The sequence below is a fragment of the Anoplolepis gracilipes genome, chromosome 7, assembly GCF_047496725.1.
Source record: "Anoplolepis gracilipes chromosome 7, ASM4749672v1, whole genome shotgun sequence".
Taxonomy (NCBI): domain Eukaryota; kingdom Metazoa; phylum Arthropoda; class Insecta; order Hymenoptera; family Formicidae; genus Anoplolepis; species Anoplolepis gracilipes.
This window is the reverse complement of record NC_132976.1, coordinates 12,717,113-12,732,455: the sequence shown is the minus strand read 5'-3', so window position 1 is coordinate 12,732,455 and position 15,343 is coordinate 12,717,113. Positions and strand designations below refer to the sequence as shown.

The 15,343-nt window shown below is 40.9% G+C and overlaps 1 long non-coding RNA gene and 1 pseudogene across 3 annotated transcripts; one reads left to right on the top strand and one right to left on the bottom strand.

Moving 5' to 3' along the window:
• Positions 1-318: 318 nt before the first annotated feature.
• Positions 319-5,338, top strand: LOC140667718 (uncharacterized). 3 transcript variants are annotated; one of them, XR_012047065.1, is made up of 13 exons: positions 319-527; positions 747-838; positions 929-1,082; positions 1,205-1,316; positions 1,395-1,463; positions 1,567-1,711; positions 1,887-2,038; positions 2,351-2,514; positions 2,755-2,928; positions 3,029-3,074; positions 3,414-4,089; positions 4,163-4,576; positions 4,751-5,338. It is a non-coding gene; the product is annotated as an uncharacterized lncRNA (long non-coding RNA). The 3 variants fall into 3 exon arrangements; XR_012047066.1 differs by having other exon boundaries at positions 319-838; positions 1,887-1,984; XR_012047064.1 differs by having other exon boundaries at positions 319-838.
• A 495-nt stretch (positions 5,339-5,833) lies between these two features.
• On the bottom strand, positions 5,834-7,742 carry LOC140667688 (uncharacterized; annotated as a pseudogene).
• Between the last annotated feature and the right edge of the window lie 7,601 nt (positions 7,743-15,343).

Here is a 15,343-nt window from a genome sequence, read left to right as displayed (position 1 = left end):
ACTGAATAACTGTATATTTAGAAAACATTATATTAAAGACCTATCTTTTTATATCCTCGCTTTTTCCTCTTCTTAACGCCTACCCGGTATATTTCAAAATGAGGCATGCGCTCTTGGTTTTGGTTGCGCGCGCCGCTCTACGTAATATGACGCGTATGACGTCGCCATTTGGTGCCTTTCATCTCGGCCCTCCTGGCCTATAACTTCGTCCCGAAGTTTGTGTGGAATTTTTAAATGGCGCGTCGTGTGGTCAGTTTACCGTATTTCGCTGTATCGATAGTGATTGCTGTAAACAGGTACGTGAGGTTATTGCGTATTCTTATCTATAATACTTATTCTACTAATTTTTACAATCTCATTTGCTAATTTACACTTAAATTTATATCTAATTAATATCTAATTTAGAGGTTTATCCAGTACTTGATTTTGTCAGACGACAATACCGTGTTCATTGGTTTCGCGCCTTGATTGTGACCCGGTATATCACGGACAACATATCTGTCGTTTCCAAGACTTTTAGCTATAAGGTAAGGCCCTTTATAATTTGGTTTCAATTTCGTGTTGACGCCTGGTTTAACTATTCCTTATTAATACATAATCTCCTTTCTTATATTTACTTTGTCGGACTTTTACTACGCCTGTCTTTATATTGTTTATTATAATTACGCAATAAATTAGTCGCACACTCCGCTGAGTTTTTATTCGTTTCTCTTTCTTTTTCTACATTTCTGTCCACATTGGTCAAGGATTGTGTGAACCTCGCAAATAAAGAATCTGTATGAGCTCGCTGCTCATATCCTAACAGCAATTTTGACGGTGTACAATTTATCGTTGAATGGTGTGTATTATTAATTATGTACTGTAATTGTTCTAAATATTCTTTCCATTCTGAAGGAGAATCTATTGCCTTAATTAATGAACTTTTTAGGAATCTATTGGCTCTTTCCGCGATACCATTGGCCCAAGGTGCCGCGACTGCCACTTGCCTATGGTGAATTCCATTACGGATAACGAATTCTTCAAACTCTTTCGATGTGAAAGCCGTTCCTCTCTCGGACACTATATTTAAAGGTTTTCCAAAGGTATTAATTATTGATTTTAAATGTTCTATCACCTCTTTCGATCTCGTTGACTTAGTCGGAAATAACCACGTAAACCGAGTATGTGTCTACAATTATTAATATATGTTTGTATTTATCTTCAGATTCTTGAAGCGGTCCGAAATGATCGATGTGTATAATTTCTAAAGGCGTTTTCGGCAGCGGATATAAATGTGTTTCGCTTTCTAACCGATTCGGCGAACTATTTGACATTAGGCACGTAAAACAATTCTCGGTATATTCATAAATTCTGCTTATATGTGGAAACCAATAATTCTGGCTTATACCTTTCAGTTTTTTCTGCCCCGCAATGGGCCATCTCATCGTGGTGCGCACGTAGTAAAGTTACAATCATGGAATCAGGTACAACAAATTTTACATCGCCATCAATTTTCTTGTAGACTAATCCTTCTATTAGTTGGAATTTATCGCCGTCCACAAACTCTAATTCCCTACTTATTTCCAGTATTCTGAGGTCCGCTAACTGTCTAAATTCGAGCTCTCTTTCCAACGGGAGAGCATTTACATACGCCACGCTGTGACTCAGTGCATCTACATGGCACATCTGTTTCCCTGCTCGATGCGCAATACTAAAATTGTAATTCTGCAGGGTGAGTGTCCACCTCGCTATTCTCGGGTTTAAGTTCGCACGATTTACAGCATATACTAACGCATTACAATTAGTCACGATTTTAAACTGTATTCCATATAAATATAAGTGAAAACGCTCTATCGCTCTTACAATTACCAATATTTCTAACTCGAACGAATGATACTTTGTTTCAGCCTCATTCGTGACTTGACTAAAGTACATCACTGGAGCCCACTTATTATCTTTTTGTTTTTGCAAAAGTATCGCTCCGAGGCCTAAACTACACGCATCGGTATGCAGTTCCGTTTCCGCCGCAGGATTATATAATTTAAGCACTGGGGCAGTGGTAAATTCCTTCTTCAACAATTCAAACGCTTCTAAACAATTTTTATCAAAACGGAATTCCACTGTTTTCTTTAACAAATTTAGCAACAGTCTGGCTTTCAGCGTGTAATCCTTGATAAACTTTCTAAAATAATTCGCCAAGCCTAAAAATCGTTGAATTTCTACTACATTTCTCGGTTGTTTAAAATTTTTGATCGCCTCTGTGTGTCTTTGACTTAACGTTATCCCGTTTTCAGAAATTGTATATCCTAAAAACTCTACCGTATTTCTCAGGAATTGACATTTATGGTAATTTGAATTTGTATTGTTTCAGAATAAAGAGCACTTCTCTCAAGATTTCAAAATTTTACTCGACCGTTTCTGTTGGAATTAAAACATCGTCCATATAAACTACTATTTTATCCTGCCATATTAATGGGTTGAAAATTTGCTTCAGTTTTTTTTGAAATTCGGCTGGTGCTTCCGAATAGCCAAAGGGTAAGTATTTATACTCATATTGTCCATCGGACGTCGCGAATGAAAAATATTTGGTTGAATCATTATGGACTTCGATTTAATGGAAGCTATCTTTTAAATCAAGTAACGTAAATACTTTCTTACCTAATTGCAATAGGCAATCTTCAATTAACGGGAAAGGATACTTTTGCCTCTCAATTCTACTATTTAACGGTCGCAAATCTATACAGAGCCTAATTTGATCATTTTTCTTTTTTACAGGGACTACCCTCGCGCAATAAGGAGAAATGCTTGGCTGAATTATTCCCTGCTGTAACAATTTATCAACGATTTTTCTAATCTCGACGCGCTCGGTGTATGCAAAACGTCGTGGTACATATACATATATGAAAGGATCTCGAAGATGAACCTGTATCGTATAGTCATCTTCCACCGGTAAAATATTTATATTTTCTATCTCAAGTAATAATTCCTTTAGTTGTTTTTCGACTTTGTTATTGTAATCTGTTTCAACCGTTTCTATTATCTGTTCTAGGTTGTTTGTTAGACTATTTTCTATACAATACGACAAACACACCAAAGTAAGTTTTTCTTTATTTAAAAAATCATGACCAAGTATCAGGTCACTTCCAAAATTATTTTCTTTTAATATATGTAAATTAACGGAAAACTTCGAATTTTCCACGCAACTCAACGCGACTTCGACTATTACAATACCTATGATATTTAGCGAACTATTATTCAAATTTTTTAGCTTCCTTTCTGCCGGTACTAATTTCTAATTATACGGCTTCAGAAACTCTCTGTACACGCTAAATTTAACGAATGAAACCTTCCTGTATCAATTAACGCAATCAAATCGCATTTTCTATCGTCTAACTTATTTATTTTGACGAACGGATTTGTAATTTTTATTTTAGGTTCTACCTCGTTAACGGCCGCCACTGCGCTCGAGGACGACGACTCTACGGAGACGCTTGCTGCTGCCGTCGTGGATGCCGCCGAAGGAGATGTCCTTTGTGACGAGCCTTTCTTCTTGAGATTGGGGCAGTCGTACCGGCGATGTCCTTTCTCCTTACAATAGAAGCAGGACGTCTCTCCTCTGCATTCCTGATGCGTGTGCCCCTTTTTGCCGCAATTCCTGCACGCGTCCTTCGCTATTCCCGCGTTCGCACCATTTGCGACGGGACGCTTCTTCTCCGTATCCAAGACTCTTTCTGTTACTCGCCTCATGGTTTCCAGGAACCCCTCCAGAGTGTCGGCCTTTATGGAGAGCGCCACCGCCCTCAGGGAGTTCTGGGTGATCCCGCCGATCAGATTAATGGTATCTTTGGCTGATAAATCGAGGCGATGCATCAATGCCATTGTTTTGATGGCGTATTGGTCGAAAGTCTCTTTTCCTTGGATCCACTTCCTGGCCTCGACTTTCTGCATGGCTTTGTAGAATGGAACCTTCTTCTCGAACATTTTCGTCAGCTCCTGGCGAAGCCCTATCCAGGACTCCACTGCTGCTCCCGTCTGGACCTCGTATCACCGTCGGGCCGATTTCACCAATCGACTGGAAGCTGCCAGAAGTGTCACCCCATCGGTGGCCAGGTAACGATATTTTCGTCCTCTGTTCCTCCGAATTCCGGGATTTGAGTCGTTAACCAGTTAATCATATTCTCAGGTAGTAGCCCATCATGCCTGGATTGACCTTGAGAAGATCTGGTCGGAGAAGAATTTACTTCTATTCGGTCCGTCGTCTATCCAGCATTTCCTGTCGCTGAAACGGGAACCTCCTCCGCTCTGACTACCGGAACTTCGTCTCGTCTCGCACCCAGCACCTGGATTAACTGCGCGAATTGATCCTGCTGCTGTTAAAGGAACTGCTGGTGTTGCCTGGCCAGCTCCTCCTGTTGCCTTCTCAAAAATTGTTGCTGCTGTTCCTGCATCTCCAAATAATGCCGATTCAGGTCAGCGGTCACCGAAGTAAGCGCTTGTCGCACCCTAAGCATCGTCACCGGACGATTCTCGTCGTCTTCCGCCGAAACCGATCCTTGCGTCTCAACGTCGTTCTGCTCCGGAACCAAGTCGGTCCCAAGTAAGTCTGCCACTGGACCGTGTTGTTCCAAATGCAAAATTATTACGTCGAGTAACTTTTCTCTGTCCCATCTAACTCTCCGGTCTAAATTTATTCGGAATCGTAGAGCTTCTTGCTTCAATTCCCTCAAAGACAATGTGTCTAATCGTGCCCTATGTTCTTCCATTCTTCTAGATGTAACGGCAAATTTTGAAAGTCGTATTCAAAATAATCGCAGAGGTCACGAGCATCCTAAGGAACACGAATCAAATCCCACTTCTGATGTTGAAAGACCGCGACTCGATATTTTCACTGCTACGAGGATTCTTATGGATCACGAATTGAAAAATCAGGATGTTGGAAGAACGCTGTACTCGAAATTAAAATAAAATAAAAAAAATATCTTTATTTAACAAAACTGTACTCGAAAGAAACTCTCAGGCTAATCTGTCCGTATTGCCCTTCTCGAAAGAGAGTCGACGATCTCGATCGATCCTATCTTTTTATATCCTCGCTTTTCCGCTTGTTAACGCAATACATCAATGACAATTATGTGAAGACTGATGAGTCACAAGAGTAGGGATTAGTTTTATTTCATATATATATTAGTTTCATTTTTTACATTTATTTCTGCACATTTAGAAATAGATTTATTTATGTTACACATTACAAAGTGTTATTTTTTAAACTTTTGTTATACAAAGAGAAACTTTTTTAAATTATTTTTGACTAGTGAACAAAATCAGGAGATTTAATAGAAATTCTCCGAGGGCAATGCATATGTGATGGTGAAAAAAAGACTCAATCATAAATTAAAATTAAATTACTAATAGAATTTATTATATGTTGTATTTCTTTGTGTTATTTCTTCTGTAACTATAGTTGAGTCTTATGTATTTTATTATATATATAAGATAATTATGTCAGATATGAGAGTTACTTTCAAATAAAGAAAATGTAATATTATGTAAAAAAATATATTTAATAAAATACATTCAAATCATATACATAGAAAATAGATAATATTTAACGAGCACAACCTGTGTAGCAAACAAATCAGTCTTATGTTATTTTTCTTATCTATTTATCTTTTCTATATATGTATATTACCTATATTAATTTGTAAGTCTTAATGCAAGAAACGAATTCCTAAATTCTATATTAATCCGTAAGTCTTGATGAAAGAAACGAAATCTTAAATTTTATATATTACCTATATTAACTCGTAAGGCTTAAGAAAAATGAACAAAATCTTAAATTTGATATAAAATTGTAAGGCTCAATAAGACAAAATCTTTATATCTAAATTAGCGAGCAGATGGATTAATTCTTACAGTTCCGAGAGCAGTTTCGTATTGCCAAGGTGCTTGAGATTCTCCAGTAGAAGAAATAAAATAATCTCGCAAATAATTTCATAAACCTTCTGCGACAGTCCCAGCTCGATTTGTCCCTACTCTACCCAAATTCTTAAAGTAAGCTGAATGTTGCTGTTTCCAACGTCCTTCTTGTACAACGTAATTTTCTTCTCGATCAATATAGTCTAGTGGACAGTAACGTCGAATATGCGTAGGCAATTTTTCCTCACCCATCATTACAAAATTGTGCAGACATACAAGTTCTTTAAATAACATTTCACTATTCTCTAGAGACATACAAAGAGGCTTATGTAGGATCTGCCAACGTGCCGTGAGAATCCCAAAAGTATTTTCAATTGTTCTGCGACGAGATAATCTATAATTAAAAATACGTATATCGATTGAGAAGTGACTATTATTTTTACGTGAATATGGACGCGAGGTAGTTAAAGGAAATGCCTCAAACACAAATGGAAAAGGTATGTCTCTCTCAGCGAGTGATCTTGGAATGGGCAGATCAATGGCTCCATTCTGCAAATCTTGTGCAAAATCTGTATTTGCCCAAACGCCACCATCACTGATGGAACCTGTGAACTACCACATTAATTCATCACAGGAGGAGATATTACGTATACTTCCCAATAGTTACAATTTCTATGAATTTACCATACTGGCCAATATCAATCCAAGTAAATTTATATTTGGCATCACATGTTGCAAGTTGTAACATGTTGTAACACAATACTAAAAAATTGCTTATAATTATAGAAAGCAGATCCTGAGTTACGAGGAGCTTGAATACGCATATGTCTTCCATCTATTGCTCCCAAGCAGTTTGGGAATTGCCAATTCGCCATAAATTCCTCACTGATCTTCTCTCAGCCGAAACGATTTACGGGTTTCAACACAACAGGACTTAATGCAAACCATAGTGCTCGGCATGTTTCATTAATGACAGAATGCACAGTGGATTTTCCAAGTCTAAATTCCAAATGTTTCGACCTGGCACTATCACCTTGAACAAGATACCTGTAAGCAGCATAAATGACATTAACTTTGGTATAAAAAAATAAAATATATCTATACATTTTCTTACTACTCACATTAATGTGACAGCAAGCCGCAGTTCTGTTGGAAGTGGTAAACGTATGCTTCTCTTTATTAAGTACGGTTGGACTAGATCAACCAGAATGTTAAAATATTCGGATGCCATTCGAAATAATGAAAAAAATTCCTCGTGATCCGTTTTTTTCAGCTTCTTTACAAGGTTAACATAAAAACCTTGAGCATTTTTTTTCCGATTGACGGGGCGTATCCACCACCGCCGACCAGAATATTTCATTTTACTTTTTAATACATGGAATTGCAAGCCTAACATTTTATGCCATGCTAACAAAAATAATGTCACAAGCGCGATATCCAATGTATCAATATTCATAACCTCGCACATTTTGTATGTTCTTGATTATTCGACAGTTCTAGATGGTCTGATGGTCTGTTCGCTGATTGGTAGAGTCATTACTTGCATTGCACCGCCATTGTAGATAGAGGTGAAGTAATTCTAAAAATCTTACCTTACTCTATACTGCTTACTGCCATTGTAGACTGGCCTTGACAGAAGACATAGAAAACCGTCGCAATACAACGTAGGTGATTACGATCTAGTCAAGGATTCTGTCGTCAAACACGGCGAGGATAAAAAACTTAAACCAGCCTGCAAAGGCCCATATATTGTGACTAAAGCTCTAAATAAGAACAGATATGTTGTGCAAGATATTCCCGGATTTAACATTACTTCTCGTTCGTATAATTCTATATTATCACCAGACCGTATAAAGCCATGGGCTAAACCAACAACCTCTACATCCTAGTATTATGTTCGCACTACCAATTTTATATCATGGTATACCAATCAAGCGACTAATATTATTTCAGTTGGTATAACCATTTACTAGATATAAGCGTTTGCGATTACATTTTATTTATAAACCTAAGACATGCTAGTCTTTACCTGTCTGATTTATTCTAATGTTTATTTTTATTTTATGCGACTTACTTAATGATTATCTTATTTTACTTTAAGTTAACTAGCTATTATTTGATCACTTGTTCAATTACTCTTCGTTTCAAACATATAGTACACATTTTACGTTTTGTTTAGCATGTAAGTTATTTGTCATTGGGTTTTTAGTTTATGAATTGTCATACATTTTATTTTCATTTTATATATTATTATGCGTTATTGTTTGCGTTCAAATTTTATATGTGTTATCTTGCGATTTAAGTTCTCATTCGAGTCGAATGACGCTATCAGGAATGGCCGATGCTGTAAGGCATAAGCCTTACCTTCCGCCATTAGCATTTCCCTAGCTTCCTCCCTAGCATTAAGGCTATATCGAGGCGTTTGAGTCGACAAGACCGATGACGTGGCAGCCTGTAATTGACTGAAAGAGCGCAAGTGATCGAGGTGAGAGAGTTGTTTGTCTCGCGAGCGTGACTGGTTTGAACCAGTCAGTCTTTGTCCTGACTCGTAAAGTAACGGTTCGGTATACTGTGCGGTTAACAATTATCGAGTATAATAAGCCGTAGGGTTCTTCCGCGGTTGTTCGTGATTGTAATACGAAATACAGTGTGGAACACGTACAAATAATCTCTTTATTTCACCAGTGTGACCAAGATTTCCCTTAAGCCCTCTGTTCCTAAATTCCCCGCGGTTTCTTCCTAGCCCGCTCGACTACAGCATGTTATGAAGAACCAGATCAAAGTATTAAACGCCACAATAGCACATGTGGATTATCTGGAAAAAGTTATTCAAGAAAACAAAGATAGATTTCTCAACATAACAGAAAAAATGAGGCAGAGCTGGTTATAAATGGAAAAAGATTATAGAGAATATAGAGAAGAGCTAAACGAGCATTTTATTGTACTAAACGCAATTATAGGAGACTTAATGAACGATATGATGGACATTATCACACTTCTACAAGGCGTGAAAAAGGGAATAGTCAATATAAGATTGGTGCCGGTTGAAGAAGTAATAAGTAATCTCAGGGAAATAGTGTCGCAAATGCCACAAGGAGCGCATTTTTCATTTCAAATATTTCAAGGAAATTGGGAAATAATTGGAAAGTTCATAACGATTAGCGCATATTATGATAGTACACATGTATATACGATATTAAGATTTCCGTTAATAGAATATCTAGAATACGAATTAATAAAATCGATACCTTTATCTATATATAAGTACAACAATGTATTTGCGTTCATAGAAGTAAACCAACCGTGGATAGTAATAGATATAGACAGTCGAACATACTTTACTATGACGGAAAGGGATCTTCAAAACTGCGTAATAAATAATCAGCAGTATATATGCGAACAAAATTATCCGATACATCGCGTAGATGTCCAAGCGCTATGCGAGGTGCAAACATATGTACAGCTAGGAACACACACAGATAACTGTAACATAAGACGCGTACACACGAACACAACGATTTGGACGATGCTGAGTAACGCGAACTCATGGATATACTCCACGCGGACGAAACAGCAGATAGAGATAACGTGCGAGAACAAAACGACTAAGAAAGTCTAGATCGATAAGACGGGGCAGTTAACGATTAAAGGGAAATGTAAAATCGTAACACCCGACGCAATAATAAGAACAAAAAAAACTACATTAGTAACATACATTGAAACGCACATACCAAACTATAATTTAACACTGACGCCACGAAAACAAACAGACTATTAAATAAAATCAAGGCAATTAAGTTACGAAAAATAATAAAAAATCCATCAGAGTTAATGGAGTTAAGTAAAACCTTAAGAGACATGGACAAACAACTACAGGACAATACTTTCACAGTTCTAACTAAGCCAATAGTCTACTATGTATCAAGTTGCATGGGAGCGATAATAATAATTGATATAGTAGTAATAATATTTGCAATAAGAAAATACGTCAACAAGTAAAAACCGCAGGAAACTAGGAATTTGAACCCGATGGTAAGATCACGCATAATAGAAAAATATAGTTATAACTTGCCATACCACACGCAAAAGCCAGAAGAAGCAGACACTAGTAATAGAATAGACGATACTGCGATATTATATTAGAATAGCAGTTAAGAAACGATTATAAAATTAACGCGAAAGAATCCTGTAAAAAATTAGAAGTAGACAAAAATTCACCGATAGTTAATTTTCTTTTTCCGAAGGGGAAAGGATGTCACAGCCAGATCAGATATAAAATATTAACAATTCGTAGAAAGGATTAAAGACGGAAGAAGGAATTAAGTAAAAAATATTAAATATAAAAGTTTAGAAAAGGATCACGAATGAATAAATAAGGATATTGAGAAAGATAAGCATACGTGACGGAAATTAGAATACGACACGGCAGAAAGATGCTGTGTAAGCGGAAGCGACAATGAAAACAATACGTGTTCCGATCAGGACCGCCGTCTTTCCCACCTACGAAAAATTAGATATATAAAGACGTCGCAATGATCCTTGCGTCGTCGTCAGTATAAGCATTAAGCGCAACCACTATTCTGTCGGGAAACTGGTCAGCGGAACAAAGAAAATGGCACTCGAATCGCAAGATGTACACAGTATACGCGTTGATAAAACATGAGGCACAGTCTCTCAGGAAAGCTCACATTCTGTTGCAAACGGACAATCGTACGTTAGTAGCCTACATCCAGAAAGAACGAAGCACGAAATCTCTAAATCTTCTCAATCTCACGTTCCAGCTACTAAGATTAGTAGACAACCTTCAGATAGAGCTATCGGCGGCTTATCTTCCGGGGAGATACAACGGCATTGCAGATCGTCTCTCAAGGAAGAAAGCTCTGCCGGAATGGCATTTGCTCCCAGAGGCAACGAAAAGGAACTAGTTACAAAGAGCTGGCGTCTGTCTACACTAGACATATAAAACTTTCATACATAGATGGATTAACTGGTGCAAAGAAAACAATGTCGATCCTGGAAATCCACGTGCACGGGACCTGGTAAGATTTTTGGCAAATCTGTTTATTACAAAGAGACTTGCTTACAGTACCATCTTAGTTCATAAATCAGCAATTATCACCTTCTGTTTTGGGAATTCGACTTCAGCCCTATCATCAGACTTCCTAGTACGCCAAGTCTTGAAAGCGATTTCCCTGGAGAGACTTAAGGAGATGAGGTCAGAGATCTGGAACGCTCAACTACTACTGAATTGATTGAGCACAAGAACACTAAACTTATCCTTTTTTGAGGTCTCGAGAAGAAGGACGGCAGCCCTACTCCTGTTGGCCTCCGGGCGTCGCATCCATGATCTCACCTTACTAAGGATATCAAAGAACTTTTTAACAAACCTCGGAAACGAGATAATCCTATGGCCGGCTTTCGGCTCAAAAATCGAACGAGAGCATTTTAGTCAAGATGGAAGCTATCAAAACACCCTAATATCTGGCTTTGTCCAATCACCTGGATCAAGGCCCTTCTTAAAAAGTCAGAGGAAAGACGAGCAAAAGAAAAGTTGGACGAGCTTTTCATTACTGTCACAGGTCCAGTTAAGGCGGCTTATAGAACAATAATTGCTGGATGGATCCGTTCTGTTTTAAAAGAAGCAAAAATAGATTCTCCTGCGAGGAGTGTTCGAGCGGCAGTAGCTTCCCGTAGTTGGCTAGAAGATTTACCAGTTCAGAACATTCTAGACAGGGGTAACTGGAGATGCGTCGAAACCTTCAGAAGATACTATTGTAAGCAGATCTTGAGTACGAACCAAAGCAGTTCTAGTCCACTATTTAAGAGTTTTTCACACAGACTTCTATACTATAACTAGACCGCTAACTTTCTTATATAATATATTAGACCTAAAAAGTGACCCCGAAAAATATGTACAACATTAGTAGGATAGAGAAAAGGAGGGGATAGATATGTAATATGGCTGCTATAGAAAACTCGTTTGTGAGTGACATTGCTTTAAATTCAACTAATCAGCGCGACTGTCATCCTACTAATGATGACGCATGCGCATAAGTTTTGTACATACTTTTCGGTGTTATGTACTTTGCCGAAGTTAGCAGTCTAGTTGTATATAGAAGTCTGTGCTTCTATATAATACTAGACTGCTAACTCCCTAGATTTTGCTTATATAAAGTGTCCTCGAATTTTATGTACTAAGGGCGCGTTCGGGGAGATACTATTAGCGCTAACAGTGTCGTTTTGTCTTTGTTACTCATTAAAAGTTGAACAAAGATAGAACGACGCTGTTAGCGCTAATAGCGTCTCCCCGAACGCGCTCTAAGGTGACCCTTTCTGCGCATGCGCTGACATGTGCCGACGCCATTATGATCAGTACATGTACTTCTAACCTGCTTTCGGTCTCTAATTCTTGTCAGAACACATACCTCCGTACAGTTAGCCGAACTACTTTGATTTTTTTATAATTAAAATTAACTAATCGCTTGGTAATCGTTTGGTGATGATTGGTCGTCTAATTAAAATGTTTGGTCGTTCATTTTTTTTTTAAATTAAATAATTAAAATTTAGAAGTAAAGTTAACCGAACATTTTTATTTTTCGTCCAATCGAGTTAAACAAGAGCTTATTCGATGCAGAATCGTTAGGTAGTCACGAATAAATTCTTTACAACGTTTGATGGTCCATAGTTTATCCGAAAAAGGAAAAAAGTCATGTGCGGTAAAATGATGACGATGATTGTAAAATTAGCCGGACTAATATATTATTTATTAAGCAATTTGGTTCAAATTGGTCTTACATGATAGAAAATCGTTTGGTGGTGATTGGTAGTCCAATTAAAACGTTTGGTGCTTAATTATTAGATTATCACGATTCTAAATTCTTTTAAGGCTGATTTACACTTTGGCAGAAAAGCAGAAAGCAGATAAGCAAAAGCCAATCAAAACTCGCGTTGGTGGTAAGTTTACTAGATAATAAATTTCCATCTAAGCGTTTTTTTCTAAGATGTACATAAAGTACATCTTAAAAAAGAACACTTAGATAGGAGTGCATAAGGATTCGAGCTTCGACCAGCGAACCGTAAAGACCTAGTCTAGGAGTGCGAACGTGAGAAAGTGCCTTGATAAAAGACTTTATTATTTTATTATTTTTGTTCTCTTTTGACCGGCGTGCATCTGAATTTGACGTGCTTGATTCGTCCAACGATTGCAATATTCTCTGTCCGAGTGTGGCTCGCCTCTCGCGGTGGCCTCGTGGCAAACATCTATTCGAGCGGCGCTAACAGTCGGTCGGCCATTTTTTTTCTTTCTCGGCAGTCCTCCTTCTCTTCTATTACATCTTATTATATGTAAATAATGTCTTTATACGACCCAGGAGGATGCTCCTCCTTTTTTTTTGTTAACGCAGGGGAAATGCATCATGCATACTCGCCGACCCCACATTAGCTCGTGGGAGGGAGTGTTGGCGGGTTATGTGGGACTTTAACCCACTAAAACCCCTGCGGGTATCCGGCCTGGTCGATTGACGGGGGGAGCGTGGGCATTGCCAGTGGCATAATCTTCCACGCTCCCCCCCTCGACATTTATGTCTTCCTCGCGGTGCCGGCCAGGTGAGGGCCGACACCGCTTAGTCGGAGAGCTGGCTGTGCTCTCCGACTTCCGGCCGTGTGATGTTAATTATTTCGGGCTACGGGAGGGACACCACCTTTCCACGTAGCTCGCCTCCCTCCCAGATGGGGGGGGGGGTGCGAGGTCCGAAGATCAGGGTCCCTACCCCGATCTCCGGTCCCCCCAGTCCCGGGTGTAGGTCCCGGGACTCTCTCCATCTCCTTACCAAAGGGAGACGAGGTCATACGGCCCCTCTATCCATGAGGGGCCGTCCATCCTTTACCTGAACGGATGACAGCAGGTGGTAAGAGGGAGGGAAGAGGAACGCACTCGCACTCCGGTGGATTTTTCACCGGGCTACGTTCCTCCCCCTTGTCGTCATCCGTTTCCTTTCCGAGGCGGTGGGGGTGGGGGTGGCGGGGGCGGCATAGCCCCCCCGCCGGCAACCCGGTGGACAGCGGGCTGCCTCGCAGGGAGACGACGACGTCGGCGAGGCTGTCGCACAACGTGCCGCTCCCTCTCTCTCTCTCTCTCTCGGCAGCCTCCTTCCGCGACATAACCGTCTCGCAGAAGGAGGCCACCGCTCTCCATTTGACCTCCCCCTCCAGCATTGCGGCGACTATCGCCCTGGGGGAGAGGTCAAAACCGATGACTGTGGTGAGGGCACGGCGCTCATTTGCCCACGCCGGACAACTGTCCAACGTGTGCTGCGCCGTGTCCCTCCCATCCTCGCAGTGGTGGCAAGAGGTGGTGCCCTCTTGGGGATGGGGCATTGGCATCAGTTTGCTTCCTCAGCCCGCTGGGCCCAGGGGCTGCAGCGGGAGGGATGGGGATGTGAGCGATGTTGGCGGCGAGGGTGTTGGATCCACTTCCCCCTCTTTATTAGTCTTTTTCTTTCTACCCGAGGCTGGGGCTTGTTTCCCACTCGCCTCAGGTACTTTCTTGCCCTTTGGGGCTTTGGGGTCTGGGGGAGAGATGATCTCTCCCTTACTCTCTTTCGCGCCGGCACCCTCTTTCTTCCTCGGCTTAGGAGCCTCATCCGAGGGCTCCTTAGAGCCTTTGCGGGAGGAGATCAAATTCCTCAGGAGGGTCTTGATCTTCTCCACGTCCTTCTTCAGGCCCCCAATCTGGCGACGAGCATGCTCGTCAGTATTCCCGGGGGAGGTGCTCGAGCACTGGGCGCTCGAGATCGGGGGATACGAGGGGTACGGGGGAGGGCTCCGTCTCCATCGGTTCTTCCTGGCCCGTAGGGTAGGAGACCTCATCTCTTTAGGGAGGGACTCTTCCACTCCTCAGGCCATGAACGTCCAGGTGAACTTCTCCACATTGATAACCTAACCTAACCCTGGGTGGGGCAGGAGCAGGGGCAACAGAGCAGGATCTCTCCGCCCTAAGGGCCTTGATTTCTTTCCAGCTCTGCTCCAGCTCTCTCCTGAGGAAGGAGACCTCTTTCCGGAGGTCATCTCCGGCACAGTCCCTCTCCCTCGCGAGGCGCTCGTTGAGAGCGCATGAAGCGGCTCTTATCTCCGCTGGCGTGTTCCTGAGGAGGCCCTGGAGCGGACCCTGCAGGTTCCCCGAGAGCCGGGCAACCTTCAGGATGGAGTTGGCCCCAATAAGGAGGCGACCAAAAATGTCGTCCTCCGGGGCCTGGCTGAACTCTTCCCTGAAGGTGTCCACTAACCTGGCGACTTTCCCTCCCTTGTCCTCAAACGGGACGGACGTGTCCAGGATACGCCTGGTTTTGTTGACTTTAACCCTCTCTCGGGCGAGCCTGTCCGCTTCCTGTTTGAGATAGTATTGCTCCGCTGTCGGCGGCCTACCTCGTCCCCTTTCCTCAGGAGCCTCCAG